This window comes from Chelonia mydas, chromosome 6 (genome assembly GCF_015237465.2).
Source record: "Chelonia mydas isolate rCheMyd1 chromosome 6, rCheMyd1.pri.v2, whole genome shotgun sequence".
Lineage (NCBI taxonomy): Eukaryota > Metazoa > Chordata > Testudines > Cheloniidae > Chelonia > Chelonia mydas.
Genome location: NC_051246.2, coordinates 56623806 through 56641110, shown reverse-complemented (window position 1 = coordinate 56641110; position 17305 = coordinate 56623806). Strand labels below are relative to the sequence as shown.

Here is a 17305-nt window from a genome sequence, read left to right as displayed (position 1 = left end):
CTATCCAAAAGTGGCCTGTCCCAAAGTCAAAGAAACAGGTTCAATCCTTCTTAGGTTTGGCCGGATATTACAGGTGATTTGTACCGCGATACAGCCAAATTGCCGCCCCACTGACAGACCTAACCAGAAAGAAACAGCCAAATGCAGTTCAGTGGACTGAAGAGTGTCAGAAGGTCTTTAACCAGCTTAAAATGACACTCATGTCAGACCCTTGCTAAGGACTCCAGACTTTGACAAACCATTCCTAGTAACCACAGATGCGTCGGAGCATGGTGTGGGAGCAGTGTTAATGCAGGAAGAACCGAATCAAGAGTTCCATCCTGTCGTGTTTCTCAGCAAGAAGCTGTCTGAGAGGGAAAGCCACTCATCAATCAGTGAAAAGGAATCTTCCACCATTGTCTACGCTCTGGAAAAGCTACGCCCATACATTTGGGGACGGCATTTCCACCTGCAAACCGACCATGCTGCGCTACAGTGGCTTCATAACGCCAAGAGAAATAACAAAAAACTTATTCGGTGGAGTTTAGCTCTCCAAGATTTTGATTTCAACATCCATCACATCTCAGGAGCTTCTAACAAAGTGGCTGATGCACTCTCCCGTGAAAGTTTCCCAGAATCAACTGGTCCAAATCGTCCTTAAGATGTGGGAAATATTGTTAGACTACCAACTGTATGACGACTATTTAGAGATGCATGTCTCTAATTAACTCTGTTTTCTCCTAGAGCTCCAGGAAGAAATCACAGCCAGTGTTTCACCCTATCTGTGATTTGGGCGGGAGGGCGTGTCATAAATATAAAGGGAAGGCTAACCACCTTTCTGTATACAGTGCTATAAAATCCCTCCTGGCCAGAGGCAACATCCTGTTACCTGTAAAGAGTTAAGAAGCTCAGCTAACCTGGCTGGCACCTGACCCAAAGGACCAATAAGGAGACAAGATACTTTCACATCTTGGTGGGGGGAAAGGGGGGAAGGCTTTTGTTTGTGCTCTTTTTTTTTTTAAGTGGTTGTTCTCTCTTGGGACTGAGAGAGGCTAGACAGAAATCCATCTTCTCCAACCCATCCTAATCCAAGTCTCCAATATTGCAAACAGTACAGGTAAGCCAGGCAAGGCAGATTAGTTTATCTTTTGTTTTATGTGAATTTTCCTTGTGTTAAGAGGGAGGTTTATTCCTGTTTTCTGTAACTTTAAGATTTTGCCCAGAGGGGGATCCTCTGTGTTTTGAATCTGAATACCCTGTAAAGTATTTTCCATCCTAATTTTACAGAGATGATTTTTACCTTTCTTTTTTTTTTTTTAATAAAATCCTTCTTTTAAAAAACCTGACTGATTTTTCCATTGTTCCAAGATCCAGGGGCTTGGGTCTTTGATGATTTTGTAACCAATTGATTAGGATATTATTCTCAATCCTCCCCAGGAAGGGGTGTGTGTAGGGCTTGGCAGGGATATTGTGGGGGGGGGGGGAGACGTCTCCAAGTGGTCTCTTTCCCTGTTCTTTGTTTAAAACACTTGGTGGTGGCAGCATACTGTTCAAGGACAAGGCAAAGTTTGTACCTTGGGGAAGTTTTTAACCTAAGCTGGTAAAAATAAGCTTAGGGGGTCTTTCATGTGGGTTCCCACATTTTTACCCTAGAGTTCAGAGTAGGGAAGGAACCTTGACAGTGCATCTGTGTGATCATAAGATAATATTGAAGGTAAGGCTTCAGAAAATGATTACGCATTTGTAGGGGTAATGAGCACATACACAATTATATTAAATACAAAAAAAGTGTAAGGAATGTGAGACCTTGTACTTCAGAGTATAAACCAACCCCTAGCAGCCTAGATGATGGGAAGAAACTTTCCATCAGCAAGTTATTCAGTAACTGTGCACTTTCCACTGAAATCCAGGAGTGTACACTGTGGGGACAGAATAATGGATCACCTCTGATCTGATATGGCATTCCCAATATAGTGCAGTTACACAGGCACTGTCTAATGCTGAGAATAGGAGGTGGGAGAGGACATAAATGGAAGGAGAGGAAAGAGAAAGCTAGAAAGAGAAATAGCATTCAACAGTGTGAACTGTGAAGGTGTTCAGTTGATGGATATCTTTTTGTCTTTGCATCACTGAGACTCATTCTGCATTCAGATAGTCACAATACAATTTTTATAGCTTACAATTATCTTTTTATTGTAGGGATAAGCAACCATTCATTAAGCTAAATGGAAGATAGTGGTTATGCACAGTAAAACAACCTGTCAATTCATACATACCCTGTACAGTTTCAGCAAAATATTAAATGCTTGTTTCTAGATGTTTCTTCTGTCCCTTTTAGGTGTAACTGCATAATATTTGAGTCTGTTCTCATTCAACAGGTCTAAAGAGCTAAGAGAAGTATTTTGGGGTGCAGAGAATCTGTATTTAATTGGCAAATAAGTTAAAACTCTACAACTGGCATTTTTCCTTGCTGCAGCATTGCAAAAATAAATAAATAATCCCCAAAGCTTAGTGGGAATGAGGCTGTGCTCCATTGGGGCAATTACTTTATTGAGGAGGAAAACTGAGAAATACTGACATTATTTATCTGTATTGCACTATCTCTGTATTCAGAAATAAAGTTAGATACTTGGAGTGTTGGGATGTCAGCAGAACGGAATATCTCTGTCTCATAGTCTTGCAAGTGTTACTAGGTGCACATCAAACAAATACTGTCTCTTCAGTCAAGCTGGCTCCTAAATATAGTTATTAATCAATTTTTCCTAGCAAGCACATATGCAATTAAAACCAACCACATGCAGCTATAACAAAAGGTCATGGTTTTAAATGTATTTCAATTTCAAAAGCAGTTTAGTTCTTATTCACTAATAATTCTACACAATCTCTTTTTAGCATTACTTTTTGGCAGAACTTTATGGGTGCTCTTTAGCATAGCCATAATAAATGCTTAGGATTTAGGCCTTCATATGCCAACAGTTGGAATTGGGGAAAACTTGTACAGAGAGCTGTACAAAGACATGTAAAGAGAACCTCAACTCCAGAAAGCTGACACCCTTAACAGATAAAGGGTTGGAGACATGGAAATCCTTCTTAATCTTTCCCTGTTTGCTGTATAGGATGTTAATCAGGTGGTTTCGCAATTTCTTTGAGAGTGTGTGGCACAATCTCTCAGCATAGTCTGTGTGATATGTAGATTGTAATGGGTTTGTTACCTTTGGTCATTTTGGTATGATGTCCATCTGTTTGCATTTGGAAAGGAAGATAATGTTTGTCTGTATCTGTACGAGTTTTTTCATGAAGTTGATGGATTTCCATTCCATATGGCTAAATTTCATGCAAGACCTGGAAATGGCATATAAGCAAATTAACACAGAGGTGAGCTGCACAGTTACATGTTAATTATGTTTTACTGTTTTGTTTCTAAATTGGAGGAAGAAGTAGGGAAAAAGACAGAGATGTGACATCTTAGATAACCCTTACATTAGATAATGTAAAAGGAATATCTAAAGCCTCACCAGCTTAAAATATATGTTCTTCACCATGTGGAAAAAGAATCCCTTCTGGTCAATTATTGTTTGTTTCACACTAGCTTCCAGAAGCCCCAGTTAAGATAAAAGTCCATTTGTGTCGGGCAGAAGAGTTAAAATCTTTCTGGATGGAACAGTTTTCAGTTTAAAAAAAAAAGTTTCATCAATTTTTGTGTGAACATGTTGACTTTTGTCAACATTTTTGTGTGAACGTGTTGATGTGTGTCAAAATATTTAATAGTATGAAAGTTAAAACAAAGTGCTGACTTCCTTACCTTTTTTAATAAGGTCAAAACATCTCTAATTTCAGACAGTGGTGTTTTCACTCTACTGTTTTGATTGATTTTATTCTGACATATTAAAATATTATTTCAATAATATACATTTCTATCAAAATAAAATGATTAGACATTTTGTTTCAATAACGTGTCAATAGACCCGAAAGAAGAAATTTCATAATTATTGTTCCTTGGGAAATTTTGGCATTTTTGCTCTGATTAATAACATTGTGTAGAAGGGAAGTCTTCAAATGGACTTTTTGTTGACCGTGTCCTTTAAGTTGATTTGTGCGTGTCTTTGTCTGCATGTATGTAAATATACATGTATAAAAGTTGGAATTTCCTGAGTAATAGAGATTCATGTTCCCAGCAAGCTCTTGTGCTGCATAATGAGAAAATGCATATTAAAGGACAGCTTCTGTACCAAAGATGTAACAGGTGAATTTAGCAGATGACTGTATGTGTTGGTAAAGGTTGGTGATGGGCAATGGCAGTGACACTGAGTAGGCTTGGATGGTGGTTAAAGCACTGCTGACTGACCCTGATGGTTTTATCACCAATAAGAAGCAAATTCATTTCAGTAAGAAATCATGTCTCTTTTTCTGTTTCTCTTTCTAAGATGTCATTGGATGTTAAATGTAGAGATGGAATAAAAATTCCATTAAAAATATAACCAAGCTTAACTGAAAATATACCTCTCCAGTCAAGAGATTCAACTGTCAATGAGATAAACAAAATATTAAAATATCATCTCAATGTGAGGCATTTGTACGTCTCTGTGTATCTACTCTGTAGCTGTTGTTTGTAGTTGGCTCAACTACATTACTTTTTTTTTTTTTTTTTTTTTGCTCTGCACAGTATGTGAATCCCTTTAGCCAGTTGTTAAGCAGATACCTTAGGGTTTTAGCTGCTCCTAATGATAATGTTTAAAACTGATAAAATGTATTCTAAGCACACTGGCCTGTGTTGTAACTGGGGATGAATCTCAAAAGGATCAGAGTCCAAAAATGTGAATACTGATCAAAACTCCTTTAGAGCTCAATCCTGTTCCCATCCAAATAATTAGCAAATGAATAATTGTCCTTGATGCAAATGAAAACAAATTATATAAAGTAAAAAATAATATTTTGGGTTTTTTTAAGAAAAGTTTTCCATGAGGCATCAGTAACTTTTTAAATGGTGTCACTGATTCTCTGTCCTATGTCATTTGAATGCTGTTGAAAGGATGCCTATTAATATTTCTGGAGACCCTACAACCATCCCAGAAAAAGGAAACTTGCCTTCAGCAGTGGATTTGACTATAGAAGCATGAAAAGGTATTGTGACTTCTGTTTTATTTATGTGCATCTCATTTTTCAGTTGTAGATTAGTTAACACTAATCGCCTTTGAAAGGGTCAGCAAATATTTGTCTCATCTGGTGGTGCAAAAAATATAAATACTAAAAGCGGGGAGGGGAATGGAGTGGGGAAACAAATGAAGCTGGAGTGCTAATGGAAATCCGATGAGGCAAAGCTGTTTAATTATCCTCCAGGTGGAAAGGACTGACTATTTTTGTTTGACTAATCTTAGTCGCCATGAATTCGATGTGACAAAAATGTGCAAAGTAAGATTTTAAGCCTACTGGGGAAAACTGTCCTAATTCTACTAAGCCAGGGAATAATCTCCCAATGGAAGATGATTCTCTCAAGGAATCTAGTGGAACTGCTTCTGTTTGGCTCTTGTAAATTTAAACTGGACAAAGTACTCGAGAATATACCATAGGGACCTGAGGATAGACTAAGGACCTGGTTCTCCAGTGCCCTTCATCTAGTGTAATAATTTACATATATGCAAATTGGTAATAAAAGGCTGACACCAAAAGTAAGTCGGTGGAAACTTCATGATTGGGTAGCATTGTATGTCTGCTTTGCTCAGGCTGTGGAGAATCTGGCGCCAGGTGACCTGATAAGCTGCTGTTCTTGAGGAACTAGTTCATCATAACAACAGGAAAAAAAAATCTGTAAAATGAAACAATCCTGGGTTAAGATTGTGGAAGACAGTGAAGAAACTTTTCCTTCTCACAGTCCATTCCGAGTGACAAATAATTATCTAGATGTGGTTCTTGTATGAGGGCAGCGATTTGTGTTCACTTGGTTAAGTAGACTGACTGCCTGGTATGGGGATTTTTTTTTAAAGTAAGTACAAAGTGAAGGGGAAGAGAGAATACATTCACAAAGTCATAAGTTTAATTAAGAAACCGTCTTATACTTCTATGGTAGTTCCAGGCCCTTTAATACTGGTCAAAGTAGATATATTACCTTTTTTTAGTAAAGCAAAGCTAGCCAGTAAAGAGAACGATCTTTGGGGACTGAATTTATGTCCTGTAGAGTCCTAAATTGTCTTGCTCTTCTGTCAAAGTCTGATGGTGAATTTCTTGTTCTTCGGGCCTTGCGACCAGAGGACAATAAGTTGCTGAATCATTGCAAGATCCTGAGGCTCCATGAATTGCTTGTAGAGACTAGAAACTATCAATAAGGTTTTTACATTAAACACATGAATAGCATGTCTGAACAAACGTGTTTTTGAGTAGCTGAAAGTATTGGATTAATCAAAATGGTAATAGATAGATATTTGGTTTATTGTTACTAAATACACAGTATTTCTGATGCCACGGACTTCTGATTTTCAGTATCTTATTTTTAAATCCATTTTCAAAGTAAAGCTTGCAATTATAATACAGTTTAAATAGCACATCCAAACATGAGACATCACAAATTAATAAGGAGTACTCCTGTAAGTAAATTAAAAGTATTGGACCCAAGAATACCCAATCAAAAAATGTGGTGGGTTAAACTTTTAAATCTCATCACTTAGTTCTATATAGAATGCTCAGTTCAACACACAGGTCCTCAAAAACTCAGTTTAGGTGACTAAGTGCCACCCACAATTGCTTGATACTATAATCTAGGATCTGAAGAGCCAAAATCATTCTGAAAAGGAACAGATTAATTCTGAATTGCCAAATTCTAGACACTGCTTATTTACTTCCTTGCCCACATACCTTACTTTCCACTTCATGGGAAAGGGAGGAAATATTCAGCGTGTAAAACTGTTACTTTATTTGCAGTGAAGAAGAAACACTGTTAGTAGTACCCACTGCTGTATTCCACGTCATAGACAGTTCATTCCACTGGGCTTTGTCAACCCGGGCCTTAAAAACCTCTAAGGATGGAGGTTCCACCACCTCCCTAGGTAACCCATTCCAGTGCTTCACAACCCTCCTAGTGAAATAGTTTTTCCTAATATCCAACCTAGACATCTCCCACAGCAACTTGAAAGCATTGATCCTTGTTCTCTCATCTGTCACCACTGAGAACAACCTAGCTCCATCCTCTTTGGAATCCCCATTCAGGTATTTGAAGGCTGCTGTCAAATCCCCCCTCAATCTTCTCTTCTGCAGACTAAATAAGCCCAGTTCCCCCAGCCTCTTCTCATAAGTCATGTGCCCCAGCCCCCTGATCATTTTTGTTGCCCTCCGATGGACTCAGCTCCTTCCTACTTTCTCCTGGGTCTCTGCAGGTCACATCATCCCTGTCTGGGTGGCTCTTTAGTAGCTTGCTGGCAGGAGCTCCTTTCTCCAGCATTCTCACTTCCCTAGTAGCCACCCCACCCCTCTGCTTCCCAGCCCTTTTATTCTGCCAGCTGCTGAGAGGCTTCCAGTCTTCAGTAGCTGGTCATGCCTTTAACTCTTTGGTTGCTGGGCCACCGTGAGGTATGTAAACCCCATGACAGCTTGTCACACAAGCTGGCTCTGTGCTATACAATTAAATATTTCCTTTTGTTTGTTTTAGAGTTTCTGCTATATTTTTAGACCCTTAGACCCGTTGTTGTATTATGGGGCAGCATGAAAAGGAATTATTCACTTTCCACCATAGAACCTTCATTATTTTAAATACAGGGTAACTCCGATCAACCAAACGCTCAAGAAGACTGAATAATCAGGGCACTTTTCAAGCACAAACTTTTGTGAATAAGCACATTGTTCTGCTGGCAGACTAGGTGCCAGCTCATGCCAAGGCCTCCAGGATTCACTGAACGCTGACAAATGTACAGCTGGAACCAGTCCGGCTCACCTGTGTATTAGCATTGTTAAAATAGAGGTTAAATTGATAAAAAATGTGTTTAGCATTTAGACTTCATGAAATGCTTGTAGGATTCTGTATATGTTAATCTGATTTATAACATCTATAGCTATAGGAGCCGACTCCGAGGGTGCTCTGGGGCTGGAGCACCCCTGGGGAAAATTGGTGGGTGTTCTGCACCCACCGACAGCTCCCCGCCCCAGCTCACCTCCACTCCACCTCCACCTCCTCCCATGAGCGTGCCGTATCCCCACTTCTCCCCCTAGCTCCCAGCGCTCGCTGCCACGAAACAGCTGTTTCACAGCAGCAAGCACTGGGAGGGATGGGGGAAGAAGGGGAATGCGGCGTGCTTGAGGAAGAGGTGGGGCCGAGGCGGGGATTTGGGGAAGGAGTCCAATAGGGGCAGGGAAGGGGTGGAGTTGGGGCAGGGACTTTGAGGAAGGGGTTAGAATGGGGGCGGGGCAGGGGCAGGAGAGGGCAGGGCAGGGGTGGAGTCAGGGTGGGGCTGGGAGGGCGAGCACCCACTGGCACCAGGAAAAGATGGCGCCTATGTCTGTAGCCCATGGTGTAAAGCATTGAGTGTTTGCGTGGAAAACTTCTGTAATTGGGTAGCTCACCAAACAGGAAAGAAGCATTAATTAGTGTAAAATGCTGGCTTCTTACACAAGGTATTAAGTCTTGAGCACAAGAAGGCCCATTGAAACCAAATGAGTCGCTATGAAACATTGAAGGGAAAAGATTTTGTTGATTGCTCCCACCCACACTCATGAAGAGGGGACCTGTGTGTAAATTCATCCCATCAGCTTGAACTCTGTTATTCTCTTCCCACAATGTCCAACCAGAAGGAACTATATCACTATTTTACTTGGAATTTGGAGAGGGTAAGATTTCTAAGTCTGAACAAGGGATCCCCAAGCTTCTTAGTTTGGGTTAGCCCTAAAGGACATATATAGCAGCTACTATCACCTTTTGGAACCTAAGACTGTAATTCAGTTGTGTGTGTATGTTTACTTTTATGCTTTAACCTTGTAGATAACTATCTTTTTGCTAGTTAACAAACCTTTTAGTTAATTTATTATAGGATTGGCTCCAAGCATTGTCTTTGTTTTGAGATCTTAGGTGCAATTGGCCTGGGGTAAGTGACTGGCCCTTTTGGACTGGGAGTAACCTGAATATTGGTGTGATTTTTGGTGTAAGGGACCATCTGTCACAGAGGCAAGCTTACCACGGTGGAAAGATAGACCAGAATACTCAATGGGACAGTTGTGACTCCATGTTAAGGCTGTTGTAGTGCTTGGAGTGTTCACACTTGATACTTGGGTGCTGAAATCGAAGTATAAAACACACAACCAATTTGGGGTTTCTTCTGTGTTTCTTCAGCCTGCCCTGATGTTAGTGTAACGCACACACCTCCTCGGTGTGGTGTGCTGTCCCATCTAGTGGCACCGAGACCACTTAGAGAGAAAAGAGATTGAGTTTGTTCTACAGTCTTAGCTAAAAGTCATATGGCGTTTAGCTCATGCAGTAGCGGCTCATGTACTAAGCTCCAGAGGTCCCAGGTTTGATCCCACCCACCGACAACCAGGGTCTGTTGGTATTACATTAGTACCCATGGTCATGAGCCACTCTAGACAGCTTGAGACACACACACGCGTGCACGCGCACACACACACACACACATATCTTCCCAGTTATAGAAATTCATCTAAATTCCCCAAGACTCTCCAGCTTTTTAGCTTCACTCCTGCTTAGGAACTTGGTAGAAATGTCATTTTAGTCACATATTGCACGGAGGGGGAAGGATAGATTTTTATTTTTATTTATTTATTTTTAAGATCAATATTGTATTTATTAGGTACCCATCATGATGGTATCTGGTTGCCTCACAAGGCTCATGTTGGTACATTGAGTTAGGCATGTTTAATCCTATTTGTTCAGGAAGCAATTTCCAGAAGCACAGACCCTGCTACCTGGAAAGCTTGAATAACAAAGAGGGGTTTTTGTTTCATTTTCTCTTCTTTTGTTTTCTGATTTGGATGATACTTTCATCAAATCCACTTTATAGCATGAGACATATATTTTACTATTTTAGTCAAATCCTTCCCAAGCTAAATAATCTTAGTTTTATCACCACAGATAACAACATAAATACCTATGACATGTAACCTACATTGATGAAGGTTAACACAGTATTAAGTTTTAGAAATTAATCTGATCACCTGTGTAATGCTTCACAGTTGGCATTTTTGCTTTTCTCTGAATTATGTATAATATTGGCTCCAGAAGCAGAATATTGGATGAGACAGACCAATAGTATCTTTCGCTTGAAAGCCAAACATTCTCTATGCTGCTTTAAAATACTGCTGAGGTTATATCAAAAGAAGCAGTAGTGACCTCAGGAGACCAAAAAAAAAAATACCCTTATTTTATAACTACTGATTCAGCTATGGATGAAAACCGTTTAGAGCTTTAAAAATATGAAGGTGTGGATGCTCATCAGAGTTGGAGAAGATTGGATTAGGCAATTAAAGGAAGAGAGGGATTTTAAAAAAAAAGAGACTTTGTTTTCTTTAAGTGACAGTCTCATTTTTATTTTTGGTTGCAAAGGAAAGGTCAATTTCAGCCCATGTTTAACTCCTCTTCAGTTCGTGGACTTATGCATCGATTGCATTTGACCTTGAAGTTTCGTCCACTCTTTGTAGTGTAAAAGTGCATCCCATATCACAAGTACAACTCCAGAGCCATAGCTTTGCTAACATAGTGGACTCATCAAAGATTGCTCGATCCTGCACCATGGCAGCAGCGGACCCCCAGCACTGCAGCTGTGGGCTGTCATTTTAATTTTCAGATTTCTGATGAGTAACACTCCATGCAACATCTGTGGCTTTTAAAGTGACTGCCACCTTTGGGAGGGTGTGTGAGTGGATGAAGGGGATAGGTGCTGCATGAATGGCAATTCAGCCACATTAAGGATTATGCTTGGGGGAGCACATGGAGGCGTAATCACTATACTTTTTACAAGAGTAAAGAATATTCTTCTATGCTAGCAGGGCATAGTGACAGGGAAGGAAGATGCTCTTTGGGCTCTCTAGCATGAGGATGCTGCAGAAGCTCTTGTCTTCACAAATTGCAAACTGTGCACAAGGCATTATATGGACTCCCTGCACCCTTTTCTCCTACCCAACCTAGGGGACCCAATTGTAGCTTTGTTTTTATGTTCACAGCTTACAAACAGAAGTTAGAATTAAAAAAAATAAACCACATAAATACTCTTGATGGAAGGTTCCAACATAACACTACTTTATTTCTGAGAATTCAGAATGTTTTTGGATTCTCTTGTGTTATCAAAGGGAGAGAAGAATGAGACACAGTTCACCCGCAACTCGCTTTAAACGGGATCTCCCCAGACTGCACCTGCTTGTACATTTTGCTGCAGAGCCCTGTAGTCTGCAAGCAGGACTAGGGAACCCCCTGCCCACCCTACTGTACTCTTAAAGCCATAGCTTGCAATTGCAAGACAGTCCTCAATACACCACACTTTTTCATTTGAAAAACCTGGGCAGTATCTGTGCCATATCACACGTGCTCTAATAAGCTTTTTCAGGAAAAAAATTGAAATGTTTAGAACAATTGAAAGCATCTGCATTTATTTTCTCCTGTGAGGAACAGATCCCACATGGTGGCTGGGATTTGGCAGTTAACTTAGGACCCTTCAGACCCCCATATCTTGTTCTATTGGGTCTGTGTAAATTTCAAGGGATGGCCACTGTACCGTTTACATTACATAATACACAATATGCATGTGGGGCATAGATACGCATCAGGCGCTGAATCTTGGCAGGCCTCTGAAAGATTACATTTAGATTCTAGCTTGCAAATTGGGCATGCCTGTCAAATCTAAATCTGGTTTCCATTTCAGCTGTTGCCATTCCCGCTGTAGTACTGTATGAAGCCTGACTTGAAGCTGTTAACAAAATGATGAAATTATGAATTATGAAATTATGAAGCTGAGGGATCCAGAAAAACCTATTAACAAATTTGAGAATGGGATTTCTATGGCATTTGATAAGCTTTATTCTTCTTTCATCACAACGGCAATATCTGTTGGAGAATAGATCTGCTTGTTCTCTTAATGGGTGTAGTGTTTGTGAGAGGTGTACCATTAACAGCCCTGGAGTCAGGCATGGCATCCACAGTGCAAGCTTTCCTGTGCTGTTGCCTGCTACAATAATGTAATGATTGTAATGATACCTTTACTTTAATTCAAAAACAGATACCTCTAACTCAGAGTTAAAGTTCACTCATGTGTCTATTCAGGTCTTGGCCTCTGTGCTTAGAGTTGGGGGGGAAGTGGAAATGTATACTACTTTTTTCCCCATATGGATACCTGTCTGCCCTGAATTTGGCTATGACTATGAAATGCATTCCACTCAGGCATCTGAAAAGCCATAATAATTTTTGCTTGTTGTTAACCTGGGCTGAAAGGTTTCAGAGCAGCAGCTCAGACAGTTGAGCCTTCATATTGCATGACACTTTGAATTATCCAGTCTGTTTGTGCTTAGGTTGTAACCTGCTTGAGTGTAAGATTCAGTTTTCGGCCAACTTTCACATTTTTGGTAGGTAAAGCTTTTACTTTATAACTGTGATGAAGTTTGGTTACAGAGACCCCCTTGAGATGGTCACCTGTTGTGCTGAAACTGCCTCTGAGCCCATTTTCCATCAGCTTGGGACTCCAGAACCCAGTCTTGCTGAGCCAGACACGCAAGCCTGCTGCAACACAGACCCAGGGTCTAAACCACATCCTCAAAGCTGGAGGCTTTAACCGAAAACCACTCAGCAGGTACTCCTGTCTCCAGCACCCAGACACCCCGCTCCCAATTGGATCCAAACCCCAAATAAATCCGTTTTATTCTTATAAAATGTATACAGGTTAAACTCATAAATTGTCCACTCTCTATAACACTGATAGAGATGTACAGCTGTTTGCTTCCCCAGGTATTAATCACTCACTCTGGGTTTAATAATAAACAAAAGTGATTTTATTAAGAATAAAAAGTAGGATTTAAGTGGTTTCAAGTAATAACAGACAGAACAAAGTAAGTTACCAAGAAAAATAAAACAAAACATGCAAGTCTAAGCCTAATACATTAAAGAAACTGAATACAGGTAAATCTCACCCTCAGAGATGTTCCAATAAGATTCTTTCACAGACTAGACTCCTTCTTAGTCTGGGCCCAGTCCTTTCCCCTTGTATAGTCCTTGTTCCAGCTCAAGTGGTAACACGGGGATTTCTCGTGACTGGCAACCCCCTTTGTTCTGTTCTACCCCCTTTTATAGCTTTGGCACAAGGTGGGAATATTTTGTCTCTCTGGGTCCCCACCCCTCCTTCTAAATGGAAAAGCACCAGGTTTAAGATGGATTCCAGTACCAAGTGACATGATCACATGTCACTGTAAGACCTCATTCTCCATTCTTCCATGGCCTGCATGGACCCAGGAAGGTATGCGAGTAAACGGAGCTATGCACACCAGTTGTCCTAGTTAATGGGAGCCATCAAGATTCCGAGCCACCATTAATGGCCCACATTTTGCATAATTACAATAGCACTTCAGAGTAATACGTCATATTTCTAGCTTCAGATACAAGAATGATACATTCATAAAAATAGGATGAATGCCCTCAGTAGATTATAAACTTTGTAATGATACCTTACGAGAGACCTTTTGCATAAAGTATATTCCAGTAACATTATATTTACCCTCATAAGCATATTTCCATAAACATATGGAGTGCAACGTCACAATAACATCATACAGTTGTCAAGGGTTATTTCAAAAAGTAGCCAGGTTTTGTAAATATTGGCAAAACTAGTGTGCTCTGCTGATTTTTCTGTTTCACCATATTTAATCCTCTTTCATTTTACAATAAACTCACTGTCCCAATAGTGAATTTTGATGTAAGAAAACAAGATATAAAACTATGGGGTGAATTTTTTTAAAGAGATACTGCCAACCTGAAGATTATTTGTAACTAGTAAGTACAACGTTTTCAGGTGGAAATGTAAACTCTAAAAATGTTGACTGAAATATTAAATATTAAAAATCTTTTTGGTTTACATTTTACAGTTGATAGCACTTTATAGGTAATCAGTTTGTTTTGTTGATGAGCTGTACTCTTCCCCAGGACCTGTGAGAGTCTTTCCCAATAGCAGCAGCAGCAAATCTGAAACTGAAGAGGCAGCAGTCAGAAGTGTGCATAGAGAGAGGAGTGGGGAGAAGGATTTATATCTAAGTACCATGCAGTGTTGCTCATGGGTCTGCTGAAAAGGTTCTGCTAAACATCAACAGGGAACAGAACCCTCCCTCCCCCCCTTTTATAGCAACTTTAAAGAGTAATTACAAACCATCAATATATGCTATCTAAAGGTTCTATATCATAAAACTTGTTTATTTCTTCAGACAGTTAAATAAAATAAAGTTGACAGTATTCCTTTAAACTCATCAGCCTGGAAAAAAAATACATCTTAAAAAATCCCAGCCAAATTTTGTATTAGCTTTAAGGACACAACCCAACTCCTTTGAAGTAATTGGAGTCTTTTTAAAGATTTTAATGGTTGTTGAATTGTGTTCTTGGTGCAAATCTTTTCCTACAATTCTAACACAGATCTGCTCCAATGAATCTGGCTTAGATAATAGCAGATAACGTATCTAACCTAATAATGACACGTATATTCATTAACTGTCATGTCATCGTTCGTCACTTGCTGATAAGTTATGCAAAAGTGATGTTACTGAATGAATAATGAAAGAGCAATTTAATATATGCACAAGTACACCATCCTGACCAAGAATACAGGCTGTTAAAAATGCATGATCTCTGGATAGTTCATGTGAAGCATTTAAGCATCTACAACTTAGATTTTTGTTAATGATATCTTGTTTTATTTTTTATTCATCATTTGGTGTGAATCTACTGAACAATCTAATTGCTGCCCTCCATTCCCTTCCCTCTCATCCGCTTATAAATTTCCATGTGATGTCTTAAGTTAGGTCCTGATTCTGCAGACTCTTACTCAGTAGTTCTTACTCACATGGTTAATGCAGTGGAAATCCCATGAAAACATTTGTTGCTATGTAATAATGGTAGTTATTTTATCTGTGGTGTCTCCATGCATTTTCCTTTATAAGCTCCCTCCAAGATTCTTTTCTTTTAACTCCCATTATGTTTTTTGTTCAAATTCTACAAACCGCTCCTTGCCTTATCCATTTCGCTTTCCTTTCCCCAGTCCCAAAAATCCTAATAGGAAATTATCCCTTGTCTCTACTAAATTCTTTGTATTTTGAGTGAAAGATGCTCTTCTCTTTCAATTTTTCCTATTTTTTTTTCTTGCACTAGCCAAATTTTTTAAAAACCAGTGGAAAGGAAATGCTACAAAAACGAATAAAAGCAGCTTCTTTCCAAGGATTGCTTATACTGAAAATATCAAAAACACAATAGGGACCAACTATGAAAGTGTTTATCCTGATCATACGAAAAGATCATGTAAAGTTCCTAGTAGACAGACAATGGCCAAAGCTAAATAGGCGTACAACGTTCTGTGCTTCAGCTAATGAGCCTTAATTTGAAAAGAGAATGTGATGAAGCCAATGGAACAGAACAAGATGTATTGGATTATCTCTCTCTATTTTTTATTTGGTTGAGGCTGCATCCTGAAATTCACTTCATTTGCTGGTTTGTGCTCTTAATACCAAGGATATTTACACTTGAGTTTAGTATTAGAGAGACAAATGATAAAGGTTGTTATAATGAGTTAATACTAGTAAATTGTCTTTCATCTCAGAGGCTCTCAAAGAATTTTATAAACTATGCCAATGGATGTATGTTTGTTTGTTTGTTTTTTTTAAAATCAACATGCAGCAATTGCTTTTTCTATTATTACATTTCCTTAAGGAAATATGGCAACTTTTCAGTAGTGCGTATGAACTCTGTCATGGTTCCAGGGCAAGCTGCACTTTAGACCCTGTTTATCAACTATGTTAAACAAGCAGGCCCAACTGTGTTTGGCACAACTTAGCCTTTTTTCTTCAAGAGTCTGTGACAATGGCTGATTATGGTGACTTGAAAACAGTTTATTCAAAGCCAAGCATTATTTATCCATTCACTGACAGGTACACAGCAGGCAGAGCAAAGGGTTTTAAAAAAAGTCTACATAAACATTTCTCCTCAACCTAAACCTTAATTTTTCCTTGCAAACTTTAGTAAATTCCATTCAGCCCATTTATGTCCTTCTCCAGGTTGGCAGACAGCCTCCTTTCTCTGTATGTCTTTCTCTCTGTCAGTGTCTCCTCTGTGGGAAGCTGCTGATAACCCAATCAACACCCTTTCTTCCCTAAACTAACGTATTTAAAGTTTGAGTGTCTTTTTTTTATTCTAAGCTCACACATGGGAAGAATAAATTTTTGCCAGCCTGGCTAGAATCAGGAAGAATATTCCCCAATTAATAGCTTCCCCATTGTTTCCTCAAGGAGCCTTGATATTCTCTAGATTACACCATATTTCTGTAATTGTTTTGTTTCACTCCATCAGCTTCCTTTAATTTAACTCTTTGTAGCCAGAAAGGGTAATATCACACCAGTGCTAATATCAAACTGAGGTGCATGTGATATTTATTTAAAAAAATACATACCTCTCTCATTGTCTACAAATACTATACAACAGGAAAGGAATAATAGGACATGAAATGAATAATATTGTCACCAAATGGGAATATATAATGGGAAAATAATTTAATAGCAATGCTTTCATTTCTGATGCCTTCCATCCATGGCAGCTTTTGATAAGTACTAACAAATGACCACTCACAACATCCTCCTTAGATAAAATTGCATTATCCATATTTTATATTTGGGGAAATGGAGATACAGGAAATCAGTGGCAAAGTAAGGAACTAAAAAACAGATCCTCTTCATCCTGTTCTTTAGTCACAAGAGTATCCTTCTTTCTGCACAAGGTACTAGTGTCAAGCTTTCTGGAGTGGCTCAAGCATGTGAATACCAACATCAGTGCAGACTATTACACAGCAAGGCACCAATCCCAAACTGTTCTATACTTAGATTTCACCAACCAAGCATGAAGTGTGAACCCCTCAGGCACTACAACAGCCTTAACATGGAGTCACAGACAGTCTCCTTGAGAACTAGGTCTATCTTGCCAGCTAATCACATCAATATTCAGGTCACTGCCAGTTGGAAAAGACCAGTCACTTACCCCAGGTCAGTTGCACCTTAGATCCTACACCAAAGACAATGCTTGTAGCCAATCCTATAATAAATTAACTAAAGATCTATTAAGTAAGAAAAAAGAAATGAGTTTTTACAAGGTTGAAGCAAGTAATCATAC

General features: G+C 39.2%; 1 protein-coding gene across 5 annotated transcripts in view; it reads left to right on the top strand.

Annotated features, from left to right (window-relative positions):
- Positions 1–17305, top strand: part of LRRC4C (leucine rich repeat containing 4C) — a 921733-nt gene that overhangs the window by 470443 nt on the left and 433985 nt on the right. For 2 of the 5 annotated variants that reach the window (XR_006291533.1, XM_043548653.1), the window contains one exon: positions 5009–5100. The exons of the other annotated variants lie outside the window; for them this stretch is intronic. The gene's annotated coding sequence lies outside the window, so the exon portion shown is untranslated. The remainder of the gene's footprint in view (positions 1–5008; positions 5101–17305) is intronic. 5 annotated transcript variants of the gene reach the window in all.